Source organism: Eptesicus fuscus, chromosome 7 (assembly GCF_027574615.1).
Source record: "Eptesicus fuscus isolate TK198812 chromosome 7, DD_ASM_mEF_20220401, whole genome shotgun sequence".
In the NCBI taxonomy this organism is placed as follows: Eukaryota; Metazoa; Chordata; class Mammalia; order Chiroptera; family Vespertilionidae; genus Eptesicus; species Eptesicus fuscus.
This window is the reverse complement of record NC_072479.1, coordinates 9,281,255-9,291,933: the sequence shown is the minus strand read 5'-3', so window position 1 is coordinate 9,291,933 and position 10,679 is coordinate 9,281,255.

Below are 10,679 nucleotides of genomic sequence, written 5' to 3'. Positions count from 1 at the left end.
ATTTTCTTACCCTCAAAAGGAATCCCTTACCCATTCATAGTCACTCCCCATATCTCCCCAAACACCTCCAGCCCCTGGCAACCATGAATCTACTTTTTGTCTCTATGTGTTTGCCTATTCTGGACAAGTCATATAATGAAATCATGTAATATGTACCTTTTTTTGTCTGGCTTCTTTCACAAGACAAGCTTTTGCTATGCATTTCATTTTCACTTTCATTAGAGTGGTGATATTATTTCTCAACCAAACGGAGACACTTTAGAGTGAGAGGGTGCTCTTAACGATTACCCTGTGACAACTGGCATGAACTGGGTCATTCTGGCGCACCTGACAAAGGTGTTGGCACCCTTCACTGAAGATGGTTAAATAACCAGCATCTCACACCCCTCCAGCGCTGTCCATCCCCCCTTCCCACAGTCAAAATTGCCAAATCTCCTTCAGTAACCTCGGGCCTCACCAGGAACTGAAGTTAATTTACTTCTGGAATTGCTAATGCTCTGCTTATAGCCATATAGCTTGCTCATGAATTACGGGGGAAAGAAGACTAATTTCCTCTAAAGAGAGGCGAAATGGCAGTTTGATTTTTCATTTTGGAAGCATGAAATGTGACTGCACATGCAAAAGAAAGCAGACACAGAAAACAATGCTGTTTCGACAAATGTGAAAGGGATGTCATGAAGGACAGGCCATCAGAAGGAGATGCGCAGAGGCTTAATTGGGTGGGTCATGCTCGGGGCTCTGAAAGGGGCAGCATCATTATTTACTACTGTGCTGCTGAGTGCACCTGGCTCAGTGTCCTCTCTCACTGCCATGGCCTGTCACAGACTCTTCTTCTTCTTCTTCTTTTTAATCCTCACCAAAGGATATTTTTTCCATTGATTTTTTTTTTTTAAAGAGAATGGAAGGGAGGATGGAGGGGGAGAGAGACAGAGAAATTGATGTGATTGGTTGCCTCCCTATGCTGGAGATCCAACCTGCAACCCAGGTACATGCCCTTGACCAGGAATCAAACCAGAGAGATGCTACAGTGTGCAGGCCAACACTCTGACCACTTACCAGTAGCAACACTGGCCATGGTCTGCCCCAGGCTCTTCTTGATACTCTTGGAAAATGCTTTCAGTATTTGTAAGCCAATGCAAATTTTATTTTTCATTATAAGTATCTGTTGGGTAAAGATAGAAGTCACACCTGTTTGACTTCTCTTAACAAATGAGCTTTGGTTTAGCAATCGACATTTTAAACTCCCGGTTCCCTCCCTGCTGCACTGAGGCTCTATGAGACAAGGAGCTGTCTTTACCACCCAACACGGGCCTCCTGTCCTCAGTGTGCTCTGATGGCCCACCGCATGAACGATGCTCTGCCTTGCAACCACATGCAAAGTGAACGAAGATATAAAGTGACCACGAAGTCATCTGCCCCTGACCTTTGCTCTGCTCATACCCCTGCCTCAGCCTTGAGTATAAATTCTCTGATTTTTATGATTTGTTTGTGTTCTTGATTCACTAACAAGGGCAATTTGGGGCCACCTGTCACAATATGCTCAGGGATTGCACAATTGTATGGATGTTGATTTTGGTTCCTGCTATTTGGGGGCAGACTCTGGAAGCCAGCGTCTCATGCCAGTCCAGTTCTGGGCCCAGATGCAAATGAGTCTTCTGCCCTCCCAAGCAGCTTTTGTTTGTGTTTCGTGTCTGAGCTCATCCATCTGGCTCCCCTTCTGCCACTTTTTCTTCTATTTACACCCACCAGCCTCAATTTGTCTTCCAGCTCTTCCCAAACCAATTATGCTATAGACAGATTAGGTCGATTTCTAGGCCAGATGCTTAAATACATCCTTTTATGCATTTAAAGTAATCAAAGTTGGCTCCCAGCCAGCTGCAGGATTTTCAGACCCTTAAAACTTTAGGAGAAATCCACAGACACTTTTCTGATCCTGACACAGTCCCCGGATTCACTGATGGGAAAAAGAGGGCAGTGACTTCCCGTGAGTGTGGAAAACACCTTAGATGTTGGTCAAAGCTCCCAGTGTCGCATGCAGCAGCAGGTCTGGCCTAGCTCTTGTGCAGCTCTTTGCCAACGATGTTCCTCACAGGCTGCTCACACAGCACTTGTAGACGGGCTCAGCACCTTGGAGAGGCCTCCCGACATTTGTCCACCAGATCCCTCAGCCTGAGAAGCTGGAGTTCTCTTGTCAGCATTATGCTCCCCACTCGGTTGCTTATTTGGGTGCTGTTTGTGGAAATGCCTCCATATTTTCAAGGTATGTGGCATGTGTAAGATGGGACATCACCTCTTGGATCATCTTAAAGCTCTAGGCAGGGGGCTGCTCATGAGTGTGCATGGCTTTCCACGGAAAAAAGAGCTTCTGTCATCCACCATCAGGAAAGAAAGCCAAGTCCTTAACTGAAGCTCCAGGAGTGCTTACAGAGCAGGTGTACGTGCACTGGGGGAAAATACAGATGTCCCAGGGTTCCTTGCTAACGGGGGAGCTGCCCACAGGCAGACGCCTCCTTGCCATTCCTGCTCGCACCAAGGTCTTCCCTGGCTTCCCGAGAGGAAAGCAAGGCTCAAAACCAGCATGTAAAAGGATTCCCAGCTGCCTCACAAATGTCAGTGAGGCAAGGTTGAAGTGGGTCCCTGGAATCTGCATCGTAAGCAAGCACCCAAGGGAATTGTGTGCAGGAAGTCACATTGCGGCATGGCCTCCCTTTGTCTGCCAGAATGCTTAGCTGCCAACACGGTGTTCTTCATGCTGCCCTCAGGTTGCACCTATAGCACTGCTCCCCCACCCCACCCCCCACCCCCGCCCGCCACCCTGCAGGCTGCATTTAGGCAGAGAAACACAGTCCCATTCTGACCCAAGGGTCTGAGGAAAAGAGAGGGATCTAATGTCACCAGCAATTGTCCCAACATCATAGGTCAACCCTGAAGGTCAAAAGGTCAAGCCTTCTATAATAAAACTAGCTCTCAGGTATTATTAACATTGCCAACAACTACTTATAAACTCTCTCTCTCTCTCTCTCTCTCTCTCTCTCTCTCTCTCTCTGTCATTTGATAGGATTTAAGGGACATTTACGGCGTGCCCCGAGGCAGGAATCCTTCCTGGGGTGGGAACAGCATTTGTGAAGACCCTGTGTAACACAGTGCTTGCTCCTCAAAGTGTGCTCCACAGAGCAATGGCCTTCGCATCCCCTGAAAGCATATTAGAAATTCAAAATCTCAGGTCAGAGTGGCCGGGGGGACAGCGGGGTGCGGGGAAAGAGGAGACATATGTAATACTTTAAACAATTAAAAAAGAAATCTCAGGTCAGGCCCCCACCTCTGAACAGCATTTCAACCAGACCTCCAGGATTGTCAGCACATTGAAAATAAAGAGGCACAGTTCTGCTCATCTCAACTCCTATGAGCTAAGATTCATCGTGGCACCATTTTTTTGGGGGGGGGGGGAGGGGCGGTTGTAGTAACAAGCTAATGTTTCCACCCATGCCTTTTTTTTCCTTTTGAAGGCATGAGTACAGATTCCTGTTAATAAGCGATTGCGGTAGCCAGAGCTGAGCATGCATTGCTGGGCTGCAGCAGGAGGGGCATCTAGCACAGGCAAATGCTGACTGTCTCCAGCAAGCAGGAGGGACAGCCCACATGTCCTGTCAGCAAGCCACAGTGACTCCTCAGAGGGGGCTTTGAAGATCATAAGCACACTGCTCCCCCTTTCACCCAGCTGGGTCCGGGTTAATAAAATGGCTTAGCTATTTGCCGAGCAACAGGAACACCTGGACTGGAAGAACAGCCCTGGTCACTGTTTCCTGATGCAGACTTGGGGCACAAGCATTTGGCTTCCCTCTGGTTTCCACGCCCTGTGAGAGGATAAACATTTCAGGCCTGTCAGCCTTGCCACAGAGGGCTCTCAGCTCCATAGCCAGAGCCACTGGAGAGTGGACCATACCTCCCGGCTTTGGCCACAATGGAGAAGACAAAGGCAGATGGATGGCTCTGCCCCCACTGCCTGGACTCGGCTGAAGTGGGATGAGGGCTCAGGGAGCCCAAGGGGAACCTGTGGGCCCCCTTCTCAGGGATTGGAGTCTCTGTACTGACCCCAGGGCCTCTGCTACCTCCCCCACCCACCCAGCCAGAAGTAGCCTCTCCCATACCATGTTCAGCCCCTTGCAGCCTCTGGAATTACCCTGTAAGGATGTCCCATTATGGACTGGGCCTCCTCTGTGGAGAGAGTCAGTGACAACGTGGGTGCTTGGGCACCTGGCTTTGTGCATGCAGTAGAGCGAGGCTGCTGGTGGGAGTGGGGTTGGGGTGGGGGAATACCTAGGATGGAGCCATCGCTGAGCTGTGACAGGATTCAAGTTTTCCAGACTTCTGGCTTGACATATCATCCAAAACAAAGCATGCTTTAGTTTTTACCTTCTCCCTGAGTAACAATCAAGTTAAATGTGACTAATTACTGGATGTGCTTGCCACACGCTGGAAGGCTTCTGTGCTGGCCTCGGCGCTGGCACTATTGTTCCTTAACCATCTGTCCACACCCGTGGCATCCTTTTGACCTCCAAGCTGTTCCACCAAAGAATAAGGAACTCTCTGGATCGGGTTTCAAACACTTTCCTGTGACTTGGGCCAAATTCGTAAGTTTGAAGGAATGTCATCTAGTCCTAACACAATCTTGTTAGGTATGGGTGTCCTCTGGTTGCCAGACAAAACAATATTGTATGTCATTGCTGAGAGATGACAGGTATGGAGAAGGCTTGTCAACAAACTATCAGCATCAGATGCAAAAACTGCTGCAAAGAAAAATCCTTTGCTCAGGCCGCAGTTTCCTCAGTTGCAGAATGGTGACAAGATGAAATCTGTCACAGGCGTTATTGAGGAACGAATGAGGAAATGAAATTGCCTTGTGCATATCAGGTTTGGGTAAGTGCTATTTAGCACTGAGTAGAATATGGAACAGGGAGAGTCCATTTGGAATCATTTCCCCGAGGGTTGGTTTCTTGGAGGCTGAGTGGCTGTCACTTGAAGGCATTTGACCCGAAGCTATTCGTGTTTGTTGTGGAGTTCTGCTGACTTACAGGGGCTCCCTCAGAGAGAGATTCACCAGGAGACTGTGGCAACTGGAAAGGAACAATATGAATGACTTCCTGCCAAGCTTCTTTTGAACACAGATGCCCCTTCATCAGTTTGACCCTCCCAACTGTGGCCTCACGTAAACCAAGAGAGGGTGACCTCCTGATCATGCCCAGATCTTAAGGCCTTTTCAGTAAATGTTGAGGGGAGAGCAATAGCATAGGAAGTATTGGGGTATCATGCTTAGATATTGACTCAGTATTTCTGGAGTGCGGATTCTCAAAAAGGATAATTGATTTCTCTAGCATTGAAGCTTGAACTAACCTCAACTGCACAATATCATACAGTTTACTCAGGACTGCCTTTTTTTGGTGTGTGTGTGTTTTTGTTTGTTTGTTTTTTTGTTAATTCTCACCCAAGGATATTTTTCCACTACTTTTAGATATAGTGGAAGGGAGGGAGGTAAGGAGAGAGAGAAACATTTATGTGATAAAGACACATCAATTGATTGCCTCCCACGTGCACCCAACAGGGGCCTGGGAACAAACTTGCAACCCCCCGATTTCCTTGACTGGGAATCGAACCTGCGACTCTTCAGTGCACAGGCTGATGCTCAAAACACCAGCCAGGCCTATGTGGGACTGTTTTAATGTGAATTATAGGGACTACCCCACAGGGTTACTATGGGATCCATCTATAAATGAGTGTGTGCTGAGTACTCTTTCTACCATGTGACTAGCTCTGTGGTAAGTACTATGAGCCTTAAAAAAAAAAAAAAAAAAAAAAAGGTAAGACCTGGCCAGTGTGGCTCAGTGGTTGAGTGTCGACCCAAGAACCAAGAGGTTCTTGGTCAGGGCACATGCCTGGTTATGGGCTTGAGCCCCAGTAGGGGGCATGCAGGAGGCAGCAGATGGATGATGTTCCTCTCTCATTGATGTTTCTATCTCTCTATTCTTCTCCCTTCCTCTCTTTCTAAAAATCAATAAAAACAAAAAAAAAATTTTAAAGGTAAGATTTACTGGCCTTTAAGAAATGTGTGAATTGCTTGACAAGATATATATACATTATACATGAAACATTTAGGGAGGAGGGAGAGAGAGAGTGCACAAACCAGAGTTCCAAGACGGGGCATTAGTGGGGACCTGAGTAGTCAAGCACAGAGGTCTCGCATTTGCCTTGCATGGTGGGCAGAGTCTGAAAAGAAAGAGGGCAGAGAAGGAGGACTCCCTCAGTTTGACGTGTGGATCAGGCACCTGAAGGCCATTCTGTCCATCTTCTGTTGGAAGGTGTGGCCTGAGGCAGAGCCGACTGCATGGGCAGCGTGGGCAGGTTTGCACTTTGCCCTTGGTCATCCGGGCCTGTTCTGTTTTTTATGGGCACAGCTGGCTTCTCATCCATCCCCGCTCTCTCCTGAAAGTGTGTAATTCCAGGCCACTCCCGGACTGCTGGGCTCTGTGGGGCTGTCTGATGCAGCCAGTGGCCTCTGTTTAAGGGACTTTAATTCCCACCACATGTATAAGTGTTGACTTATTAATTTTACAAGAATTATTTAAGTGTCTGGGAAAGCTTTATTATAAGACCAAAGTACTTAGAAAGAAAATTAAATATATCTTCATTATAAAGGTACTATGAAGTATCCAAGGGAATTTAATTAACTAATTCCAAAGTCTTCTTATAAACAATGACATGAATTTAAAAAGATTTATAAGTAAAATCATAAGATCTGTTAAGTTTAACTTAAAAGGCTAAGAAAACCTGGGTTTTAGAATGTGTTACTTAAAAAAACAGAATATAATTTTTTAACACTGAAGTCATCTTTTCTGTGTTCAGAGTCTCCTCTCAGGACAACAAAAACCATACACTAGAAAGGTAAGTAAAAGGAATCAGGGATCTACTTCCCCAGGGAACATAATTTTTCTTACCCTGCTCTGCTGAGTCCTATGCTTCTCTCACTGGATCTGATTTCGCCCTAAGAAAGATAGAAGAAAGTTTGTGAATTCAGTGTGTTGTCAGGAATGGCAGATTTCAGATGCTCAGTTCTGTTTTTCTGGTAGAACGTAATCCCTTTTACCCTATTTTCTCCTAACAAGTGACCTTCAAGGTCCTGAGATAGTGCATCTACTTCTGATCCCACTCTTATAATAGTAAGGATTGGGTTTGGCTACAAATGAGAAAAACACACAACAACCATATATCAGTAACTTAAGTGCTATAAAAGTGTATTTCTTGCCCTGGCCAGTGTGGCTCAGTTGGTTGAGCATTGTCTGGTGCACTGAGAGGTCACTGGTTTGATTCTTGGTCAAAGCACATGCCCAGATTGTAGCCTGGATCGCCAGTAGGGGGCATGCAGGAGGCAACCAATCGATGTTTCTCTCTCCCTCTCCCTCCCCCCTCTCTCAAAAAATCAATAAAAGCACATTTAAAAAAAAAGTGTATTTCTTTTCAAGGAACTATTTGAACTAGTCTCCTGTATTGTTGGTCTGTTGGTCTGCCATTCTCAACATAGGACTGACTTTTACTTCATGGTCCAAGATGACTTCTTGGGCTCCAACCCATCACAAACACATTTCTGCCAGCAGGAAGGAATAAGTTGAGAGGAAGAACACACCTTTTCCTTTTAAGGATAATTTATGAAAGTCATACATGACACTTCTTATATTTCATTGGTTAAAATTTAGTCAGGTGACCATTCCAGCACCAAGATGCAACTGGTTCGATTCCCAGTGCAGGGGGCAGCAGATAGATGTTTCTCTGCCATTGATATTTTTTTCTCTCTCTCCCTTCCTCTCTCTTTAAAATCAATAAGAACATTTTTTTTTTTAAGAAGGAGTAGCCTGGTAGGAATGGCTCAGTGGTTGAGCATCAACTATAAACCAGGAGGTCACAGTTCAATTCACAGTCACGGCACATGCCCAGGTTGCAGGCTCCATCCCTAGTTGGGGCGTGCAGGAGGCAGCCAATCAATGATTCTCTCTCATCATTGACACATTTCTTCCTCACTCTTTCTCTCCGCTCCTCTCTGAAATCAATAAAAATATACTTTTTAAAAAAGAAGAAGGGGTAAGTGGATGGATATTAGGGTACTCACGCTCCTCATCCACTTCTCTCCTCCTGCCATATAGTCCAGTTTATTACCCCTCCTGGTCTCTTCAGGACTGTGAACCTGAGGACTGAGAAGGGCTCCTAGAAGCTAACTGGGCTCAAATAATAATAACTTTAAAAAAGTAGAGTCCAGCAGCTGTTACTGCACAGGGTCTTCTCATGAAAACGGCACTCACAGAGAAGCCTGCCTCGGCACTGAACTCCCTGCCATCTGAGCCAGCCCTTACAAAGGTTTCCTGGAAACCTATTTCAACCAGTAGGACTGAGGCTTTCCCCATCCCATCAGAGCTGCATAGCTCTGACCAATCAGAGCAGCTCTATTCTGACCAATAAGGACAGTGCCTTTTACCAATCAAATGACGATCTGGCATTCTCATTTGCATGAGGATAAACTAATCAGGGACTAGGAGTGGGAACTTCTGTCAATACTAGAGGCCTGGTGCACCAATTTGTGCATGGGTGGGGTCTGGCTGGCCTACCCCAGCTGACCCTGCCCCCAATTGGGGTGTTGGGGGCCGATTTGGGGTGGAGCTGGCTGGGGAGAGGGGCCGCAGACAGTTGGCTGGCCAGCCCTGCCCCCGATTGGAGTACTGGGGACGGATCGGGGGTTGGGCCACCTGGGGGCAGGGCCGATCGGGGCCCAGATCAGGCTGGTTGGCTGCTGTATTGCGTGTCATAGCCACTGGTCATTCTGATTGTTCTGGTCATTCCAGTCATTCTGGTCGTTCTGCCATTCCGGTTGGTGGGATTTTATATACTATATAATAAAGAGCTAATATGCTAATTAGACTGGACAGCGAAATGACCTTCTGGGACGACCTTCCAAAACAACCAGTGGGTGGGGGGGCGGGGCCTCAAGGTAGGGGGGGCTGCTACGAGGGCCAAGGTGGCAGCCAGGGCTGCAAGGGCCGAGCCCCTTGCACGAATTTCATGCATCAGGCCTCTAGTGTATAGATAAGCCAGCTCCCCCCTGGCTTGAGAAGTGCCCTGGCTAGGAAGATGTCTCACCAGAGCACAGCTGACCAGTCCATCTTGGAGTGGACCATGACGGAGCAGAGCTGCTTAACTGAAGATGGGCCAGGCCCCAGGGCTGCCTGGTTCCAGTGCAGCCTCACAACCAATGGTTACAGTCTCGCTGCATCACAATTGAGCTGTTCCACAGCAGGGTTGTTTTCACAGCCATGCTATATCACTGTTTGCCCTGAATAAGTTTCCTTTTTCACCGCACCCCAATTTGGGGATTCCTGTTGGTGTTGAATTGGTGCCAACAACTGTCAGTTGCTGGACTTTGGCTTTGATTCACTAAAAGCTCTGTTCTTTCAAATCAGAGTTTGGCTTTCACAATGATTATCTCTGAAGTGTAACCTTGACCCTGTCTTTGTCTTTGCTATCTAAGAAGGCACAGTGTGAATTCTTCCCAGAAACAAATGTGCTGACTTAGGAGTTCCCAAGAAGAAAAGTACAGCAATACATGAAGATACTTGGAAATACCTTCATGCCTGGTAATGTCACTGCCCCTCTAATACTTAAAACTATTCAATAGCTTCCTATTAATCTTTAGATAAAGAATAAAATTTTAAATAGGGTCCCAAAGAGCCCAAATGCTCTGGCTTTGGCCTTTCTTTCAGCCAGCTGTCTACTTGGAGACTTGAACTCCAGCCACTCCAGCCTGCTCTGTGCATGTGGAAAGAGCCATGCTCCCTCTCCCACTCTACACCCAGCACCCTCTGCCTCCTTCTTCTGAGAAGCTCCTCCAGACCCAGCCAGGCTCTGTGACAAACTCCCACGGCCTCACTCCTTTTATCTGAGGTGTTTCACTTGCTGGATTGTTTGATTACTATGTAGATGAAAGAATGTTCAAACCTATAGAAAAATGTTATGAGTTTATTTGAGCCAAAACGTTGAGGACATGCCCAGAAGCAATATCGCATCAGATCAAGAAAATGCTCTGGCTCTGGCCAGTGTGGCTTGGTTGGTTGGAGCTTGGTCCCATGCACCACAAGGTGGCGGGTTTCATTCCCAGGCAGGGCACATACCCAAGTACAGGTTAGATTCCCAGGTAGGTCGAGCCATGTGCGGGAGGCAACTGATGGAGTCTCTCTCTCTCTCTCTCTCTCTCTCTCTCTCTCTCTCTCTCTTATTCTCCTTCCCCATCCTCCCTCTCTTCTTCCCTTCCTCCCCTTTCCTCTCTAAAAGAAAGGAAAGAAGGAAGGGAGGAAGGGAGGAAGGGAGGAAGGGAAGGAAGGAAGGAAGGAAGGAAGGAAGGGAGGAAGGGAGGAAGGGAGGAAGGGAGGAAGGAAGGGAGAGGGAAGGAAGGAAGGAAGGAAGGAAAGAAGGGAGGAAGGGAGGGAGGGAAGGAGAGAGGGAGGGAGGAAGGGAGCAAGGAAGGAAGGGAGGAAGGGAGGGAGGGAGGGAGGAAGGGAGGGAGGGAGGAAGGGAGGAAGGGAGGAAGGAAGGAAAGAAGGGAGGAAGGAAGGGAGGAAGGAAGGAAGGAATGGAGGAAGGAAAGA